The sequence below is a fragment of the Phascolarctos cinereus genome, unplaced genomic scaffold (genome assembly GCF_003287225.1).
Source record: "Phascolarctos cinereus isolate Bilbo 61053 unplaced genomic scaffold, phaCin_HiC Scaffold_1;HRSCAF=81, whole genome shotgun sequence".
Classification (NCBI taxonomy): domain Eukaryota; kingdom Metazoa; phylum Chordata; class Mammalia; order Diprotodontia; family Phascolarctidae; genus Phascolarctos; species Phascolarctos cinereus.
This window is the reverse complement of record NW_027555514.1, coordinates 133,654,947-133,668,259: the sequence shown is the minus strand read 5'-3', so window position 1 is coordinate 133,668,259 and position 13,313 is coordinate 133,654,947.

Below are 13,313 nucleotides of genomic sequence, written 5' to 3'. Positions count from 1 at the left end.
CAGAGATACTCCATTCTCCTGGTTTCTCCTATCTCTTCTAGCTCCTTTTGTTTCCTTCAATGGCTCATTGTCACTTTCTCTACATATTCAAGCAGGCATTACCAAAAGCTTCGTCCTTGGTTTTCTTCCCTTCTCTTTCTACACTCTCTTCTTTGGTATATTCATTCACTCATATGGTTTCAACTGTAATTTCTAGGTAGATGAATGCCAAATGTACATCTGTAGTCATGACTCTTAAACACTGCAGGCCTATATCTCCAAATGCTGGACTCCTCTTACTGGATGTAACCCAACACCTAAAACTCAGTGTTTCCAAAATTGAATTTTATTATCTTTCCTCTCAAACGTGCTTCTTGCTCTGAATTGGTGATTTCTGTTAGTGAGACCATCTTTGTTCCACCCCCTGGGTTTGTAACCTAAGTGTAGTCCTTAACTCTGCCTTTTTTTTTTTCACTTCTTATAGGCTATGAGTTGCTATGTCATAGAAATTCCAGTTTCATGAAATCTCTCACATCAGTTCATGACTTTATAAGTACAAGCAGATGGAAGCTATGTGAAAGAAGGACCTCTAAATCAAAGAGAAAATTTTCCTGGTACCTACATGTCCCATTCTATCTATCCCTTCACCCCCTCCTAGGGAAAATACCTTATAATAAAAAAATTTTAAAAAGGAAGAAAGAACTCAGCAAAACTAATTAATATATCAAACATCATATTTACTGCCCCATACTCATTGTCCCTTACATCTTTAAAGATGAGAGGGAGGTGTCTTTTTATCTCTCTTCTTTGTGGCCAATTTTTGTCATAATTTCTCAACATTGTCTTTATTGTTTTGTTGTTGTTCTTTTGAAGAAACATTTTTAAAAGGCTAGAACAGGAGCTCCCATTCCTTCCTATTTCTTTTTGACTGCTGCCATGCTAGTGTAAGCCTTAATTTCACAGAAATGATGTCAGTTACCTCTTTAATAATCTTCCCAACTCCACTTCTATTCATCATTCATACCATAGTCAGTGTATCGATGGAATGACTTTGAGATTCTGAAACTACATTATTCAAGAATAGTACTGATAGTCCCAGCCTCTAGGGACAGCCAGTTGCTCTAAGCATCAGTGCCAGTATTCCTTTTTCTTTCTACTTTTCCTCATCTGCTTCTTCAAGGTTCTGGTACATGAGGAGAGTAGAGTGGTGGTGATGGTGGGGAAATGTAGTGACTTGGGCACCCTGTAGCAAAGGGTCCTCTTCCAGACTCTTTTTAGAAATACCATCTTACTTCCTATGGTGGTACTTCCACTTGGCAGATCCAAGCTCTAGTCAAGCTTAGGCAGGCTGTCTATCCTCTTCTCCCCTTCACTCCCTTGCCAGCCACATCTTGGTCAAGAAATAATCCCCTTTATAATTTTGTATTCTCTTTGTCTCTTCTGGCCACTTAATTTGTTTTCTGGTGGCTCAGCCTATACAATGCAGCCATGGGGCTTCTGTTGATATAGGCAAGAAAGGCAAAAAAATTGAAATTTTAAATCAATGGCTCATAGACTCCAATCTCAGACCTTCATGGGAAGGAGCAGGATATGGGGAGCAGGGTTCAGTTTGAAAGATTTTTTAGTCAAGAAGATAAGGCACATGAGGTTATTCTGAATTATGAGAAAAGAAAGACTTAATTTTTAAAAAAGAATTCTTTGCCATGTACACTCTAATAAAGTGTGCTGGTCTCACCTATGAATATCTTTCATTACAACTTCAATTCATATTTATTCATATTCTATAGGAGGCAAATCTCTTGATTCTGGGTAATTCCTCTCCAGGGCAAAGCACAAACTCTTGTGCCCAGAGTTAGCTGAATAAGAATGCCCCAATCTGTCATTTTATACTTTTCATTTGAAGTACTATCTCTGTTCCACAATTCTTATTCTATACTTTAAAATATTATCATGTTTCAGTTGGTTGGGAAAGGGTGGTCTTAGCTATGGTTCATTCTTTGGTGATTTTTACATTTATTGTGTACAACACACATGTCCTTTCCCTTCAAGTGCCTTCATGTCTCTCTCTCACACACACAGCTCTGTAGGAAGAGCCATTCATCTCTCCTCTCTCTCTCTCTTTCACATATATACAGCTCCACATGAAGAGATTTGTAGACTGAGGATTCTCCTGAAGTTCAAACATTTATCAGGCAAGCAGAGGTTTTTATAGTATGTTTTACTTTATACTTTATATAGACTTTTCTTTTCATGGAATTTTCCTATAAGAGGGTTTGCATTTGTGGTTATATCCAAAGGTCTTGCAGTGACATGGGTTTGAACCTGACAGTTGCTCCCCTGAGCCTTAATTGTAATGGTGATATCAGTACACCATCCTTTCAAGTCTAGCTCAAAAGGTCCACTTCAATGAATCTTCTCCAGTAGTGGTTGTCATGACCTTTTCCCCAGATCCCTCCCCCAATCTCACTAACAATTGGCATCTGTCTAATGCATTTAGAAAGTATCATTTTGTAATGTGTATGTTTATGCAGTGATATATCCTCTTATTATAATTTCAAATTCCATATTGGGAATCATATGTTATGATAATTGACATTCAAGTAATAGTAGCAACAGTACCTAGCATTTATATAATGCTTTAACTTTTGTAAATACTTTATGTATTTTTCCTCATTTGGCACTGATAGGATCACAGATTTAGAGCTAGAAGTGACCTCAGAAGCCATGAAGTCTAACCCCTGCATTTTACTGTTGAGGAAATAACTAGCTGGGATCTGAGGTTGGATTTGAAACCAGGTCTTGCTGACTTCAAGGTCAGTGACCTAGTCTCAGTATGCTAAGTTCAAGAACCCTAGGAACAACAATGCCTCCTGGCCTTTATGTTGAAGCAGTAGTAACTTTGCTTCTAGCTTGCCTTTACCGATATCATTGAGGGGAGCAGCTCTTGTGGAAAAGGATGCCATGATCCCTATCACCATCACTACCAACTGCCATCAATAGGCAAGTAAGTCCTACAGTGCTGGTGATAGCAGTGTCCTTCTCCCCACTCCTGGCCCTTCTACTTTAGCTTCCAAAGCCACGATCTAGGGAATCAACTCCTGTGAAAAGGGAACCAGTCAGCTGCCTCTGCAGGTACTATAATTCCCATATCCTCAGCAGCTTTCATTACTGAAGACCCAGAAAGCAAAGTTCTCACCACCAACGTCCTTGACACTGTCAAATGGCTTAACACTGGAAACCGATACGATTTTATAACTGGGAATAAGATTAGAGATACTTCACCACTGTACCTGAAGCACAGTGAGGTCTTTCCATCTGACTGTCAACAGAAACATCCCCTGAACGAAACGGTTTTGTCTCTACTTGCTAGGAGGTGAAATCCTTGAGAGCTGAGATCATCAAGCTTTTTGAAAAACTTCCATCCTAGGTAATTTGTACATTGTAAGGGCTTAGAAATCCTTTTCATCCATTCACTAGGCCATGATGAATTTAAGCTCTGTAAAATACTTTACAAACATGATCTCATTTGAGCCTTATAATAATAAATAAGTGCTATAGTTATTATTATCCCTATTTGACAGATTAGGAAATGGAGGCTAAGGAAGATCAAGTGGTTTACTCAGAATCACACAGCTAGTAAGGATCTGAGGTGCCATTTTAACATGGGTCTTCTTTCATACAAAGACTGGCCTTCTTATTAATACTTCCATGTTGCTTATTAGTTTCAGCTTTCCCTCAAGTCTCAACAGTGCTATATATGCAGTAGGTGCATAATAAATGCTTGTTGAGTTGTTGGGGTGTTGTTGTTGTTGTTGTTGTTGTTGCTTTTCAATATTCCATCTGTTAAAAGATAAATATAAACAAAATGCAATGGGAGATCAGCAGAGGGAGAGACAGCCTGGTTGGGAGGAGGAGAGACGCCTTTCCAGAAGAGGAAGAGAGCTCAGCAGCCACTGAGTCCAACCTGTATATGAAGGGAGCCCCCCATAACATACTTGAGAAGTAGCCGTCCACTGTCTGCCTACTAAAGGCTTCCAAAAAGGGAAGAAGCCACCGCCTTATTTGAACTTGGACTTGAAGAATAGGTAGGGTGTTGAGTAAGAGTTATAGATAAAAGGAACAGTATCAGTAGAAGCAGGAAGGCACTAAGGACATTCAAGGATTAGCGAATAACAAAGTAGGTGAGACTAAAAAGACAGATTGGGCCAGTACTGTTGAGGATTTAGAATGCCAGGCTGAGGAGTTTGGAACTTTTTCTGTAGGCAACTGGGAACCACTGAAAATTTGGATTTGATTGTAGCAGGGAAAGACTGGTGAAGGAAAGGGGATACCAACTAAAAGGCTATTGCAGAAGTGGGCTAAGATAGGGGAGACTTTATGAAGAAATATGTCCTGCTAATTATTAATACTAGTTAGCAAGTACTTTTTATACCAATTAAATACTTAATCATACCAGTGATTAAATGTGAAATACCAATTATTAAAGATATCCGCACCATCTTTGTCTACAAATTTATAAACATCATGCCTATGTCCACTTTATCCTGCATATATCTTATTGGGGCATAGTTATTTTCATCTCGTCTCCCCCATCAGACTTAGCTTCTTGAAAACAAGATCTGTCTTTTGCCTTTCTTTATATCTTGGTGCTTAGCACATCATCTGGAACATAGTACGTGCTTAATAAATGCTACTTGACTGACTGTCTCTACCTGTCCTTTCCCCATCTCATCCATTAAGTGGAATGGTGCCAGTACACATAACTGAAACACTAACTTGTAAATTAAAATTAGCCTGTTTAGGTCTTTTGCTATATTGAGTTTTTCCACATTAATATCTTCCTGGAAACCGTCTGCCAACTGGATAGCTGAAAGAAAAGATAACTTCGTTTTGGTCTGTTTCATTTATAGATCTGCCACAAGCTCAGTCTTAACTAAATTGGGCAGTGTTCAGCCTTATATTCTTCAACAACTCTGCACTTTTTTTTTATTAAATAATAAAAATGAGATGTAGTTATTCATAATCGGCTCTGTCAAACTCAGTTTGGTGGAGCGTCAAACACATTCTACTTAAGAGTGCCTGGGGAAACTTTAAGTATCTAATGCCTGCCTGGAATAAAAACCTCAGTTAAATCCATTGACCTAAGTTGAACATCAAGGATTTCCAGGCATATGATAGAATGTTTTCCTCCTCCTGCAGAAGAAACGGTAAGTCAAGTAATAAAATTTGATTATTTTATTAGACATCAGTGTTCAGGTTTTGTCTGGATTCACTGCTCTAGAGATCACCTGTTTGTTACCCTGACAACTATACAGATTTCTTTTGTGGCCTGGAAAAATCACACATTTCAAATTTGAAAGTATGAGCCATATTCTCTCGAAGTATAATTTTGCTCAATCTATAAATCTCAATGGGTCAAGCCTGGTAAATATTAAAGTTAGGAAAAACTCAACAGAAATTAATATACTGTGGAAAATGGAAGTTGCTAATTTAATACCAGGTAAGACTTTTTCATGTGACTCAGGATTGAATGAGGCTAGATATAAATTTCCTGTGAAAAAAACTATTCTATAAATGCAGCAAATCGATGCATCCTGACTATAGTTGTTCTCAAAGAAGCGTTTTATTTAATTCAAGGAATTCAAGGAATCAAGGAATTTAGAGCATTATCTCAATATTACATTGAAAAACTCATCATTTACATTCTTATTCACCTCCCTGGGCATCTCCAGCCAAATTTATTCAGTATTTACCCCTCAAACATCTTTCATACAGAAATTCACATTACTTTCTTGCATATACATTCCAATGAAAGTAATCTTCTTGATGATATTCAACGTATACAGCACTGCATCTCCCATCTTCATACCTTTGTCCTCCATTTTTGGAATTCTTTCCCACCTTGCCTTAAAACTTTAGGACTCTAGGGGCAGCTAGATGCACAGTGAATGAGCTCTGGCCTTGGAGTCAGGAGGACCTGAGTTCAAATCCAGCCTCAGACACTTAACACTTACTAGCTGTATGACCCTGGGCAAGTCACTTAACCCTGATCGCCTCACCAAAAAAAAACCCCCAAAACCAAAAAAAAACAACTTTAGGACTCTTAGTTTCATACAAAGTTCAACTGATGCGCTACCTCCTGAAGCTTTTCCTGATTCCCTCAGTGGTATGTACTTACTTGCTTTCACACTCTGTTGGAAATTACATTTATCATGCATATATTTTGTATTTACTTATATATGTACGTATTAGGTCCTTGTCCTCTCTTTCACCCAGGAGAATATCAGCTCTCTGTAGACAAAAACAATTTTTTTCTTTGTATCCTCAGCATCCTCAGTGTGAACATGAAATAGGCAATTAATAAATGCCTACTGAAATGAATTACTTCAATGATACTCGAAGAAATTGTGACCTTATTAATGTGGCTTCTCCCTCCATCCAATGATACACACTGTGGTACATCCATAGCTTTCCACCACATGTTACCTTTGTTCACGTCCTTCTGTAAATTCTCTACAGGAAGTCCACCCAATATTCTGGAGCTATTGCATGAATCACAATGCTTCAGGCAGGCATTGAAGAGTAGGAGGTTATTCTTCATTCTGACTACATAATTGGTTCATGTCCTTTTTTGGCTGTAAATTTCGCTGATGATGTCAATTATATCATTTCTCCAGCGAAATTCCTCTTTGGCAATATAAACTTTTGTTGTTCATTTATTTTAGTTGTGTCCAACTCTTTGTGACCCCATTTGGGCTTTTCTTGGCAAAAAATACTATAGTGGTTTGTCATTTCATTCTCCAGTTTATTTTACAGATGAGGAAATAGAAATAGACCCTTGCCCAGGATCATACAGCTGGCTAATAAGTGTCTGAGGCTGGATTTGAATTCAGATGTTCCTGGCTCCAGCCCCAGCACTCTCTCTCCTGTACTACATAGCTCAGGAGTAGGGAAGCTGTGGCCTCCAGGCCACACGTGGCCTTCTAGATCCTTGGGTGCGGCCTTTTGACTGAGTCCAAGTTTTACAGAACAAATCCTTTTTATAAGGGGATTTGTTCTGTGAAGTTTGGATTCAGTCAAAGGGCCGCACTTGAGAACCTAGAGGGTCACATGGGGCCTGGACACTGTAGATTCCCCACTCATGACTAGTTGTTTAAACCTATTCATGCATTAATCACTATTTATTAGTATTTATCAATATTTATTAAACCAGCATTAATGTGTACTTTTTGCCAAGCATTGTGCTAAGCCCAAGAGATACCACAAGGAGCTTATATTCTAATAAGGGAGATAAGAAGTAAAAATATGACTATGTGTTGACTAAATATTAGGAGAATGTATACAAATTCATACAAAGTAGTTCAATACAAGGTAGTTTGGTAGGAAGTACACTAGCAGTTCAGAACATCAGGAAAGTCTTCATTGAGAGCAGGGGTTCTGTGATAGGGAAAACTTTCCCCTGATATTCTTTCCTAATCATCCATAACAGAGGAGGCTTTTCCTAAAAGAAACAATGCCACAAAGTCCTGGTCATCTGAAGGCATAAAAATTCTCAGCCTAAACCCTCAGACTTGGTGGAATTCTGAATATGATGTGGGCTACATGTCTTTGCCCATATCCTATCTTCATAACCAGACGTGTTTCCATATGGAGATGGGGTGAGTGGGGAGTACCTCCAGAAAACTTAACTGTCACTATGTCCTTGCTCTGTAAGGACAAAATAAGCCTTTTGTTAAATGCTCAGTGTCTTATGAATACTTGGTTGGTGTTTTTTTTTCCTCTAAAAGCCAAACATGAACTAAGAAAATGTTAATATAAGAGCCACCTCAGACAAGTTCTTAATCTTTTTTGTGGCATGGACCCTTTGGCAGTTGGGTAAAGCCTATAGATCCTTTCCATATTTATTTTTGTTGCCACATTCATAATTAAGGAAAATGCTAATTTTCGGTTAGTACAAGTAAAGATGTATTTTTTTTCCCCATATATGTTCAAAGACCCTTTGAAAGCTATCCACAGAACCCTTGGGAGTCTGTGAATCCCTAGGTTAAGAGCCCTTGATGTAGAAGCCTGCAGTAATTCATGGTATAACCATATAGCATCATTAGAAGAATATTGATATTTAAAAGATGAAAAGCCTTTCTTTCAGGTAAAAAGCTTGGGGCCATTAGAATTACTTTACAATTCCCCAATAGGATTACAACCTGCTATTCTTCTCTAATTTGATTCTGGGCTTAGTTCATTATCTGGCCACTGTGTCTTTTCAAGGTATTTGTATTAATAGTTCACCAAACTGGCATCAGAATCTAGACAACAGACAATTCAGAATACTATGGAGAGTTAACTTAATGTCTTTGGGGTATACAGTTAGATCTCTTTTAGGTTCCTGGCAAATGATTATTTCCATGTTTCAATCCAATTTGATTCAGCTCAACAAATATGTATTGAAAATCCGCTCTATGTAAGGTACCAAATGATATAAAATTTAAAATGGAAATAATTGCCCTGATTTATCACATAAAATTACTTCCTCGTGCAATAAGCCAATTTTTGTACATATGAAACAAAAATCATATATACTACATTTTATATCACATATAAATATATTAAATATATTATATATACATATGTGATATATAAAATTTCACATATTGAGACATATGTGAGCCTCAAATTCTGTATTTGGGGGACAGAGTTAATAAGGATAGGAATACAGTGGATGTAGGTGATCTGATCATTGTCCCTTGACAGGTAATTTAGGGTTCTAGACTATAAATTTACTCTTTAGCATACAGTAAGGCACACCAGACTGAGATATAGCAGAGGGTTATTAGGTTAAAACTAAGGCCTAGACTTAAATAAACCAGAAATCTGGACCTAGAAGAATCTGTAAGTCTACATGCTCTTTCCTAGACTTCTCCAGGTTCTCTATTTTGCTTTCCCGTAAACAAAAACATTTGCCTAACTGTAGCCTTATAGAGATAAGCTTTAACCTCAGAAATAACTCTCCTGTGAAGAATTTTAAGAACTATGAATTATCTATCCAAAAAATGAGGGAATTGGATTGGACAAATCCTAAGGTCCTTTTTGGATCTAAAATTCTGTAATCCTTAATTGTATATTTTCTTAACATAACAACAACAACAAAAAAAACCACCTTGTCATTATTAGAAACTCCTGGCTAATTCTTCTTTTTATTATTGGTTAGCACTATGGCATTAGATTTGTCTGTTGAGCAAATAAAATAGGGTTTCACATGAAATCCTTAGTGTTCACTAAAAGTAATAGGATGCATTGACCAGAGTACTTAGTACTTTATCAAACCAGTGAAATGTTCCAAATAGGGTCTTATTTTTATTTTTTTAAGCAGTGCTATAAAATAAATGTATCCTGTATGCATCGCTCTGTAATTGCATTTTTGCTTCCTTGCAAATGGTGTGTTAGTGCATCTATACAAAATAGTTCCACTCAGCAGAGCACATAGCTCAGAGAATTCTGTCTTGTTTTCAGTGACCTGGAAAGTACAAAGAGTTCCATGTTGCATAACGAGGGGGCAGGAGAGAGAGAGAGAGAGAGAGAGAGAGAGAGAGAGAGAGAGAGAGAGAGAGAGAGAGAGAGAGAGAGAGAGAGAGAGAGAGAGAGAGAGAGAGAAATAAAGAATTAAAGCCTTTACTATAATATTTGTGGACTTTCATTATCAACATAAATTTAAGACCTATCCATTTCTTGAGAGAAAGCTATTACAAGGAAAATAGGAGTACTGAGTCCTATCACCCTGCTCTTTCATTTGGGAAATTGTAAAAAAGTAATGATGATAATGAAAAGAGAGTATCTCAATCCATGGAATGAAATAATAATAAATTAAGTTTAAAATGAGGGTTTGAAGAAATTGCTATCATGGTGGCTTACTGAAAGAAACTCTTATCAGTGCCATATTGCTTTTGTAAACAATATTTTACTTGCTTGACATACCTACAAATTGCTTTTCTGTTCTAAGACTGTTTAATCACTGACATTGGTACCATTAGTTATCCAGTATAGAAAAGCTAATCTAGAACCAACAATTCACTTCTTAAATGGACAATGGAGGAAGTTACTTTTACTTTTTACTGAAAAGTGTTCATTTTTATGAATTGCTTCATTTCAAGAGTTGGTGGGGATTTCATATTTGGTCCAAACCATACATAAACAAGAATTCCCTCCCCTAAAATGTCTCCAGGTAGGTGGCACAGTGGATGGAATGCTAGACCCGGAGTCAGGAAAACTCATCTTCCTGAGTTCAAATGTGACCTCAGACACTCAGTAGCTGATGTGACCCTGGGTAAGTCACTTACCCTTGTTTGCCTCAGTTTCTTCATCCATAACATGAGCTGGAGAAGGAAACCACTCCAGTATCTTTGCCAAGAAAACCCCAAATGAGGTCATGAAGAGTTGGACACAATTACGGTGGAACAACAACAAAGTTTTCACAATATATTTCTTTAAGATAGACTGTAAATGGGGCAGCTAGATGGAGCAGTGGATAAAGCACTGGCCCTGGAGTCAGGAGGACCTGAGCTCACATCTGACCTTAGACACATGACACTCACTAGCTGTGTGACCCTGGGCAAGTCACTTAACCCCGATTACCTTGCTAAAAAAAAAAAAAGACTGCCACTTCTGTGTTTTTATTTAAACAGCAATGTATTTTTTTTTCTGGAAAGCTGTCTTTGAACATGTTCACGATAAATAAAACATTGATTTCCACTTCAGTGTTAGGTGACACAGTGCTGGGGTTGGAGTTGGGAAGACCTGAGTTCAAATCCTGCCTGAGACATTTACTAGCTGTGTGACCATGAGCAAGTCACTTAGCCTCTCTCAGTCTCAGTTTCCTCATCTCTAAAATGAGAGGAGGTTTGAATCCATGGCCACCAAGGTCTCTTTCAGCTTTAAACCTGTCATCATTTGACTTTATCATTAACAAACAGATTCCTTAACAAATGACTACAGAAAATTCCAGGTTGCAATGGTACTCCAGAACCTCTTCCCTTCTTCGTTTATTTAACACAGTGAAGCACCTGTCTCATTTAAGGTAGTAAAATAACCGTTTGCCACCAAAAGCGTCTCAATCAGAAAGCTAATTCTCTCACAGCCAAAATATTATTGTTGGGTTTCATTTTCAAAAGTTCACACTATTTACCTAATGCTATAATTAATTCCTTACTCTTGAGGTTTATATGAACATTTCATGCCTTTGGTGTAAATTTTCCATATTCTGCAAACATTAAATATTGTACCATATGTTTTGAATTTATATACACAAGATAATGCCCGATTCCTAGTTGGTAATAAAATACACTCTATGTATCACACCATTTCAGGAATCATTATACCTAGCCTCTAGGTCACTCAACCATTACTAATTATTTCACTTGCCATTTTCTTAAAATTATGAGTTTTCTTCTAATTAGGAGATTTTTTTCATTCCCTAGACTAATTACTCTGCTGTATTTTTCATGCTTAAGATAGATATTAAAATCCCTGTTTACTTCAATTAATGCAAAGCAGTTCATTTCTCCATCAGGTTAGTAGTTCTTTTGGCCTTGTTTTTTCTTTTTTATTATAGTTAATGTTATCATCTTGTTCTTAAGTGAATCTAGTTGTGTTCTCAAGTGAAAGTCTCAATGTGGCCCAGAAATATATTTAAAATACTCCCTCCCACCTTATTCAATCCATCCCACTGGATTCAGGCTTCCTTCCCTCGCACTCCACTCGCCCCCTTTATCCTACCACAAAATCTATAAATATTTATCTCTTCTATTTAAATATATACTTGAGTATCATCATCGTTAATCTATTTAGCAAGTCAATCAGTGCAGGCATAATGCTCATTTTAATTGTATTAATTCGCCTCCTCAGAGAAAGAAGGCGAAGCTTCCATCTGGCTCTGCCAGTTTTGTTTCTTCCCAAGGAGAAGAAGACAATGACATTTATACCACATAGGTGTGAAATGCACTATAGTCTTCAACTTCGCTCCCACCCTCACTTGGATTCCATGAAATATTCCAGTCTAAAAGAATATAGCTTGGGGGAGAAGAGCAGCACAAGCAAGGTTACCATCACTAATTTTAGCAGCGGCTCCTTCTTCTTTTTTAATCCAAACCCCAAACTAAAAAATCTCCACTAAGTTCCATTTCTTTCCCTATGGTTATAGGCCTTTAAGTGATGACCTGGTCCATTGGGATATTACATAGCCCTTTCATGCATGAAATTAATTCCATGCTATAGTCAAAATAATGTACAGTGAAACCCCCTCTCAATGATTTCAAAAGACATAAGACAGGAAACGTTTAAGTGGGAAAGTGTTTTATGTGAGGTACATCCCATAGGTATGCAAATTTGTCTGTCTAGTCATTAAAAAAAAAGTTAAGGGAAATGTTTTATGTAGGCTTCCAAATAGCATGTTAAATGTGTAAAAATCCCTCCAGGACAGCATGTTTTTCCCCTTTAGAAAAAGTAGAAACATTTAATGAGGGATTGTCCCTCTGTGGGTCAACAGGGCACAATATCATTGCCTTTGGAGGCGTGCAACTGAAAAAAAAATCTTTCCTTCTAGATCCTTAATTATAGGGGCATCAGAAGTAGTTACTGTACACCTAAAAATGTAAGTAGCCCAAGGGTGATGGCTGTTCCAGTTCAGGTCTGCTGTCCCTTGGTGCCCTGCTGTGATTACAGTCCTGCTTGTATCCAATTACTGGACTTTCCTCAAGTGGCCAAACGTGTCTCATTGTTCCCTGCAAAAGAAATGTGTTGGTTATAGAGGCTCTGATACCAGCAATGTGGCAGCTAAGCAAGTCTTCCTAAGTGACCTTAAAATTCTCTACATGGAAAAACTATCCCTAGTGGAGCATACTCAGGAGGATTGTGCTCAAGCAAATTCTTTGCTCCCTGGCATGTAGCAACACTAAAGGAGGGATTGGCTTCTGCCATCCCACAGCCATACCAACAAAGCAGCCCAAGGAAATTTGTGAAACCCTCATTATTTGGTTCCAGAGGAACCCGAGGATGGGAAGGATCACTAAATTGGAGGGAGAAACTGTAGATTCCGCAAAACCTCTAGACCAGGCATTCTTTATGTTTTTAGTGTGGGTACAGGGACCTTTTGACAGTCTGGTGAAGCCTATAAACCCCTTCTTAAAATAATGTATTTAAATGCATAAAATAAAATACATAAGTGTATGAAGGAAATCAATTAGATTAAAATATTTATTTTTAAAAACAATAACTACAACAGCAAATGAGTATATGGAAGCACTTTCCAGTTTATCAAATACCGCTTTCCCTTGATACTTAGATAA